This window comes from Ranitomeya imitator, chromosome 9, assembly GCF_032444005.1.
Source record: "Ranitomeya imitator isolate aRanImi1 chromosome 9, aRanImi1.pri, whole genome shotgun sequence".
In the NCBI taxonomy this organism is placed as follows: Eukaryota; Metazoa; Chordata; class Amphibia; order Anura; family Dendrobatidae; genus Ranitomeya; species Ranitomeya imitator.
The window spans coordinates 29,378,945-29,387,112 of record NC_091290.1 but is presented as its reverse complement, the minus strand read 5'-3'; the positions used below and the strand labels follow the sequence as shown (position 1 = coordinate 29,387,112).

General features: G+C 43.6%; 1 long non-coding RNA gene across 1 annotated transcript; it reads right to left on the bottom strand.

Annotated features, from left to right (window-relative positions):
• Positions 1-771: 771 nt before the first annotated feature.
• Positions 772-8,168, bottom strand: LOC138649832 (uncharacterized). Its single transcript, XR_011315370.1, has 3 exons — positions 7,661-8,168; positions 5,802-5,967; positions 772-989 (listed from the first exon to the last, which is right to left on the bottom strand). It is a non-coding gene; the product is annotated as an uncharacterized lncRNA (long non-coding RNA).

Here is an 8,168-nt window from a genome sequence, read left to right as displayed (position 1 = left end):
CTTGCTCTAGTATATAGTAACTAAGTGACATATGTCTCGGTCAGTTTTTCCTCAGCCTGCAATCCTTCCTCATGCATGCCAAAGACCGACCGCAGCCTGAAATAGGTAGTAGTAGTGGCCACCTTGCATTAAGTCTCGGAGAATCCATTTAAAGAGTGTCCAAAGAGTGATCTCCTAAAGTATAGAGAGAACGTATTGGAGATTTCGAATTTACGCTTGTGTTCAGTAAAGTTGAACTACTTTGGTGTGCGATTTTCTTCTTTTCTTTTTATTGGACCCACCTGAATACCCAACATCACATATATGCGTGGCTGTACTCTAGATCCATATTTTACAGTTCCAAGATACAATGTTCATAGACTTTCTGTGGGTCTATATTTTACCTCTGCGAGTGTTTGATTTTTTTTTACAGAGACTCAAAGGCTTTCTCCTGTGGATTTCAGTATGGATGCTTAGGCACTTGATTTTAATACGCGCTTATATGTATCTCATAGTATGAAATGCTCTTCGTTATCATCTACTGGTCCCCAGTGGAGGCTGCTTAGTTCCCAGTATGTGTCTGGTGCCCATTAGACCAAAACTTCCGGCTTGTCCAAAACGTTCTGTCAATCCGCGCTTGCTCTGGGCTCGATTATTCATTACTTTTGTTTGTGCGCGCACGGCTCATGGGAGCTTGACATTAATAACACAGATTACTGGGCTGTAAATGGAACGACAGCAAATGCATCTCAGATGGTAATACCGGAAAGAACATAATCATGCATACACATCTGCTGAAGAAGGTGACACTTTATTACCAGAAATCCAGCATCGTTATTTATTTATTTTTTTAGCCACACATTCAGGATTCCCCTGATTTAGGATTTGGGAACTGTTTATATAAAATCTATTAATGGCTATAATAAAGTTTCCTTGCATTCTAATGAACATTTTGGTCAGGGTGAAGTCTTCGGATGTCACCGTTTACCATTCGCAGCCATTATTGGAACCTACGACAAAACATAAATGGTGCTTTATTCCACAATATGTAATAATCTCAGATACTTTACTTCGTGGCCTGCCATACATCTGCCCAGCTGGCGAGTTTGGCTTTAATGTGACCGCAAAATCATGAACTTTTTTGGCGGCTGTAGTCAGCCACAACTGTGGGTTGCCAGACCTAAAGGGAATCTGACAGTAGGATCAATCTTCCTAGGTCGTCTATTTGGACGGGTAGGTCATAGGAAGCTGAATAAAATGATACCTTGATATCTGCGATCCGAACTTTTATTGCAGAGAAATACATGTTTTTCTTAATATGTAAATGAGCTGTTAAGATCTATGGGCAGGACATAGATCTCCCCGAGAATCTGCCTCCAGAGTTAATTTTAAATTAAAGGGGGTGTTACCGGTGTGCGACATGTAGATCAAGAGGGTAGACTGTCAGTCTTTACATGTCTCACTGTCACGGCCACTCCTTCTGCGGCCGTGCCTGCTGGCGGGACCACCGCCGCTCCCCCCGCTCATACTTACCCGCTTCGGCACGCCCCTCCTGCAGGCGCGCGTCCTCTCCTTCATTCTTCTCCGCTCCCTGGTGCTCGTCGGGTGCGCGTGCGCACCGCCCACTCCAGCACTTCCTCTTTCTGATTTCCAGGCGCTCTGTATCTCCTCTCTGTGATCCTGGAGGACCGTGACCCGGAAGACCTTCAGTACTCCATGCATTTAAGGCGATTCCTTCCTCTGCTCCTTGCCTGTCTGTCATTTGAGCTTCTGTGACTCAGGTCCACCTTTGTCTTTGCACTGCCTGTTGTGAGTCTCCGCTCTGTCCAGCCAGTTCAGCTTCTCTGCCTTTCCCAGGCTTCCTTGTCTCCTCGTCCAGTCCAGCCCTCCCAGTGTCCGCTCCGTACTCTGTTAGTCTGGTGTCTCTGTCCTGTCCTGCTTCCTTTGTGTCTTCCCCTTCCCAGTGCTCCTTTGGTCTCGCCTGTACCCAGCTCTTACCAAGCTGTACTTCATCTTACCCCGCTCTGTCCGTCCTGCGCCCAGCTTCTCTATTTTGTACCTCCTACTACCTGTATCCGGGTTTCAGCTTCTGCGGCAATAGTCTCCCTTGGGTCTGCCCCTAACGCTCCCTGTATAGGCGTGGTCTACCTGATCAGCTCACCCTTGGGAGGTTCGTTGTCGTGGATCTGCGGGTCCACTCCAGGTGTTCCAAAAGATCTCACACTCACCATGTCCTTTCATAAGCTCTTGGAGGGCAGATTCTTGGGCATATCTATGTCCGGCCCATAGATCTTAGCAGCTCATTTAAATATTAAAAAAAAGAGGATTTCTCTGGAATAAAAGACCGGGTCGGAGATATCAAGGTATCATTTAGCTCCACTTTTTATGGCCTTAATGCCATAATGCTTAGGAGGGTTGATCCTACTGACTGATCTCCTTTAAGGCCCCCATACATGTTAGATGAACCCTTCAATTTTGTCAGAATTGTCCGCCCATCTAATCCATAAGGGGAACACCGGAATTTGAACAGTTGATCATTTTGTTTTCAGGTTAGGTAAGTCACTGCCAGACTCGTCTGGCAGTGTCTTTCTCGTCTCTCCCCTTTGAAAACACATCAACACTTGGCCGAGTGCTCTCATTTATGAGGGATTGAGGAGAGATCGATCTCTGCTGAATGACAGCTGTTCAGCCAACAGTCATCTCATGGGCCATCTTTAGAGCTTGAGGTTATAATCTGGGCTGGAATTGAATCCATAGCCAGACTAAAGGCGCCTATACACATTAGAAAATAGTTGGCCGAACTCATATTAAGGACCTATCCGTCGGATATGTCAACAATATACTAAGCCTAATTTTTTTTTTAATATATGCTATTATATACAATGCAATGGAATATACTATAATTAAAGAGACTTTATAACCATCAAGCTCATTGCCTCCCAGTGAAAATAGTCTAATTGAATTATTTTTAATGTTAATCTGACACTTTTCAGAACAATGACCTTTGTAACCCTTTTTTATTAAAAGGGGCCTATCACATAATAATAATAATAATCTTTTTATATAGCGCTAACATATTCCGCAGCACTTTACAGTTTACAGACATTATCATCGCTGTCACAATCTAAATTCTCTATCAGTATGTCTTTGGAATGTGGGAGGAAACCGGAGAACCCGGAGGAAACCCACGCAAACACAGAGAGAACATACAAACTCTTTGCAGATGTTGTCCTTGGTGGGGTTTGAACCCAGGACATCATTCTTAGGGGCATCCACACCATTAGGTGCCATAAAAATCATGTCCCAACACATTAAAGAAGCCCTCCATCAAAGTTTGCATCTTCTTAATATATTGCAATCCTCATATTATACAGCACTGTGTACTTACAATTGCTCATTTTGCCTTTCTACCCGGATCATTCTTCTCTTTTCTTTCCTCTATGTAGAAACGGGAAGTCTCTGGTCCCTGCATTTATCATTCCCGTCTTCAACTCCTGACCGAGCTGACCCTCATCCCTCCTGCCAGTGACTTTAGCAGTGACTCATGACTCATACAGGGGAAATGTACCTCCTGTTTCTACACAGAGCTTAGAAAGATTCAGGTAGTCAGTTTTTAATCATGTAATGTCATAGACCTAATGGGAAAGAGACGAATTAGCTGGGTAGAAAGGTAAAATGAGCAATTGTAAGTACACAGCGCTATATAATATGATGACTGCTATATATTAAGAGTATTAAAAATAAAAATGTATGGAGACTGGATAATGATTACTGATTTCTATAATAAATTATATTCAAGCTTCGGGAGAGCCTGGATATACAGTACCTAGAGAGTTACATTAAACTCAGCAAACTCTATGAGGACTACAGTTTCTTAAAGGCACATTTCCATGTTTTCAAGTTGTTTTTATGCCGTTTTTGATGCCAAAGAAAGGAACAGATTATAAAAGGTGACCTCGTCTAATGGAAGGACTGAGACTTCTATTTTAAAATCAACTCTTATATAAAAACTGTATAAAAATAAATTCCGACCTTGTGAGCACAGTCCTTATCAAGGCCAACACCTGAGACTCTTTCTCTGCTCCGTTCTTATCTATTGTCCCCGTCTTTCCTAGGAATTAGTCTGTTCTTATTTTTTTATGCAGTGACGGCAATTGGTTGTTGGAGCGATTAATATACTGTATAGCTAATAAGCAAGTGTACGGTAGAGAAGAAGTGATGCGGTATGCTAACCTCTGAACGACACCGCGATTTAAGGGTTTGAGGACACAGAGTTTCCCCTCTGCCCTCCTTTTCTCATTCTCGTGTTTAATTTTTAAGTCAATATATTTGAAAAACTTCCCTTTTTGTTCGGGGGGAGTGGATTAGAAACAAAAACAGCAATTTTGTATTTTTTTTCATTTTTTTTCTCACTATGTGGTATAAGAAAAGTACAATTTATCCTTTGAACTTGTATAATTAAGCTTATATAATTTTTTTTAAGTTTCACTGTTTTTGCACAATTCTGAGAGCCATAACTTTTATTTTTCTGACGACTCTTAAGGTGTGTGGTCTTGAGACATATATTACGTAGCAGAGCCAGTCAGGACAGGATTAAGTCCTAGCTCTGCAGGATATGATTTGATGCACCTCTCTAGCTTTTTAATATTACCAGGGCCTGTGTTCACTAGGTGGGTCAGTCTTCTGGACTTTGAGGAGGGAGGAATGTGCTGCTGGTGAGTGACCAGCCAAAATGTGAGCTGTATCTGGGAGATAGACATAGCAGGGTCTCTCGCTGAATGACTGCATGGGTCGAGCTCGGGAAGCTGAGCAGTCTGTGTGTTGGAGCCGCAGAATAAGGTGTGAAAGCTGCAGACTGTTCAATGTGAACTGTGAACACTTCTGTTTGGTGATGGTAGCTGCTGGAGCTCGGGCTGAAAGTGATACCAAGAGTGGTAGGACCCTACTTCTTCTGCGCATCAAGTTTTTTTTCCAGGAGAAAGTCCTGTCATCTGTTCAGGTGATCCTGCACTGACATTTATGTGCCTTCTGAATGAACTGTTAATTTGTTGTGACATCTTTGTGCCAGGCAGGTTTTTGTTTTGAGTCTCTTGGAGTTTTGAAAGCGACTCCGTGAAAGCATTAAAACTACACATTAATGGACCAAACCGCATTGCCTGTGTGAACACTGCCTAATGCCTACCTGATAGATAAAAATATTAATAGATTACTGTGCATTCATTTTTTTGGGGGAAAGATGGTATGAACAAAAAACAGCAATTCTGCCACTGCTTATTTTACCAGCATTTACTGAATTTTGTAGGTCAATTAACAGTTGGTTTGGCTCATTATGGACAAGCCAATATCAATTATATGTGTTTTCGTGTAGATAATAAAGCAAAGGGTAAGGGAAAAAAATCCGGAAAAAATAAGGGGGCCCAGCTGTCATGACTATGCATTGGCTGACCGATAAAACCCACTTCTTTGGTTTAACCACTTAGACACTGCATTTTGCTATTGACCTAGTCCTCTAAGGGGTTACACAATGGGGACTAGAGTTCCTGTGTCCATACACATTTATTACATGTTCTATATATCTATGTTTTACAACTAAAAAAAAAAATAGAAAAATGTAGCACCAGCCACTATAAAGATGAGACACAGCGTGTACGATAATAATAATAAATTGTCAGGCAAGTTCCGAATTACCAAAACGGGCAGTAGATTAATACATAGGAGATGATAAATGCTATCGTCTCACTTTACCAGTTAATAAAGTAAAGCACACGCTGTTTTTTCCACATAAAAAAAGCAAAATATTTAACATTCAAATAAGATTTTACTTTTTGTCCTTGAGCTGACCGCCCGGTCCCTCTGCCTTCTGTTTTTATACCAGTTAGTAACTTGGGTAGGACGCAATCCAGTCATGAAGGAAAGATGCCTCTTTTGTGCAGGGCTGGGATATGGATTTCGGAGATAGCATTCTCTTAGCAGTTTTCGGGTGTTTTCCTAGCAAAAAAAAAAGGCAAATAGGAAGGTAAAACCTCTCAATTTGCCTGATACCTGGTTTCTGCCTCCACAGCTCAATGTTCCTGACCCCTGGTTTCTGCCTCCACAGCTCAATGTTCCTGACCCCTGGTTTCATTTTCCTCAACTCAACCTTCCTGACCCCTGGTTTCAGCCTCCACATTTCAGTGTTCCTGACCCCTGGTTTTAGCCTCCGCATTTCAGTGTTCCTGACCCCTGGTTTTAGCCTCCACATTTCAGTGTTCCTGACCCCTGGTTTTAGCCTCCACATTTCAGTGTTCCTGACCCCTGATTTTAGCCTCCACATTTCAGTGTTCCTGACCCCTGGTTTCAGCCTCCACATTTCAGTGTTCCTGACCCCTGGTTTTAGCCTCCACATTTCAGTGTTCCTGACCCCTGGTTTTAGCCTCCACATTTCAGTGTTCCTGACCCCTGATTTTAGCCTCCACATTTCAGTGTTCCTGACCCCTGGTTTTAGCCTTCACATTTCAGTGTTCCTGACCCCTAGTTTTAGCCTCCGCATTTCAGTGTTCCTGACCCCTGGCTTCAGCCTCCACATTTCAGTGTTCCTGACCCCTGGTTTTAGCCTCCGCATTTCAGTGTTCCTGACTCCTGGTTTTAGCCTTCACATTTCAATGTTCCTGACCCCTGGTTTCAGCCTCCACATTTCAGTGTTCCTGACCCCTGGTTTCAGCCTCCACATTTCAGTGTTCCTGACCCCTGGTTTCAGCCTCCACATTTCAGTGTTCCTGACCCCTGGTTTCAGCCTCCACATTTCAGTGTTCCTGAACCCCTGGTTTTAGCCTCCACATTTCAGTGTTCCTGACCCCTGGTTTTAGCCTCCACATTTCAGTGTTCCTGACCCCTGGTTTTAGCCTCCACATTTCAGTGTTCCTGACCCCTGGTTTCAGCCTCCACATTTCAGTGTTCCTGACCCCTGATTTTAGCATCCACATTTCAGTGTTCCTGACCCCTGGTTTCAGCCTCCACATTTCAGTGTTCCTGACCCCTGGTTTTAGCCTCCGCATTTCAGTGTTCCTGACTCCTGGTTTCAGCCTCCACATTTCAGTGTTCCTGACCCCTGGTTTCAGCCTCCACATTTCAGTGTTCCTGACCCCTGGTTTTAGCCTCCTCATTTCAGTGTTCCTGACCCCTGGTTTTAGCCTCCACATTTCAGTGTTCCTGACCCCCGGTTTCAGCCCCATTTCAGTGTTCCTGACCCCTGGTTTCATTCTCAACTCAACGTTCCTGACCCCTGGTTTTAGCCTCCACATTTCAGTGTTCCTGACCCCTGGTTTTAGCCTCCACTGCTCAATGTTCCTAACCCTTGGTTTTAGCCTTCACATTTCAATTTTCCTGACCCCTTGATTTAGCCTCCACTGCTCAATGTTCCTATCCCTTGGTTTTAGCCTTCACATTTCAATTTTCCTGACCCCTGGATTTAGCCTCCACTGCTCAATTTTCCTGACCCCTTGATTTAGCCTCCACTGCTCAATTTTCCTGATCCCTGGTTTTAGCCCCCACATTTCAATTTTCCTGACCCCTGGATTTAGCCTCCACTGCTCAGTTTTCCTGACCCCTTGATTTAGCCTCCACTGCTCAATTTTCCTGACCCCTGGTTTTAGCCTTTACTGCTAGCCCACATAATACATTTGTCCTATTTTCTTTACCTTACCTTCAAGCAGTGTGCGGTCCTGTTCGTTTCTTCGCTCTTAGCCGCTTTGATCGTGGACCTTTCCTCAACGGGTGGAAGAGTAAAGTTGAACTTTGTCTCCTTTATAGAATGTATATTTGATAAATGTGGTGGGAGAGACCACAGAAAGAGAGCGAGGTGATCCATTTCTCCCACAGCTTGCAATGTAGAGCAGATTTGAGAGATTTGCCCCGGAGAGAACAGAGACACATGGGGAAAGGGCAGAGCCATATAGCAAAATGCAAGGGAAATACTACGATCAATAGAAATATAGGAAAAATATCAGAATGAGAGCAGAGATTGTGTTAGCACCAGGGCTACAAGGGGAAGATTAGAGACTGACACCGGTAATTGAAGGACTCGTCCCAGTCTGCGGTGAAATCTCATAAAGGAAAGAGGTAACGAAGATGAAAACCAAAGAGCAACTTATTGGATTAGCACAAATCAGGAGAGGGTGGAATATGGCGAGGTTCGTCAGATGATGCGGAGT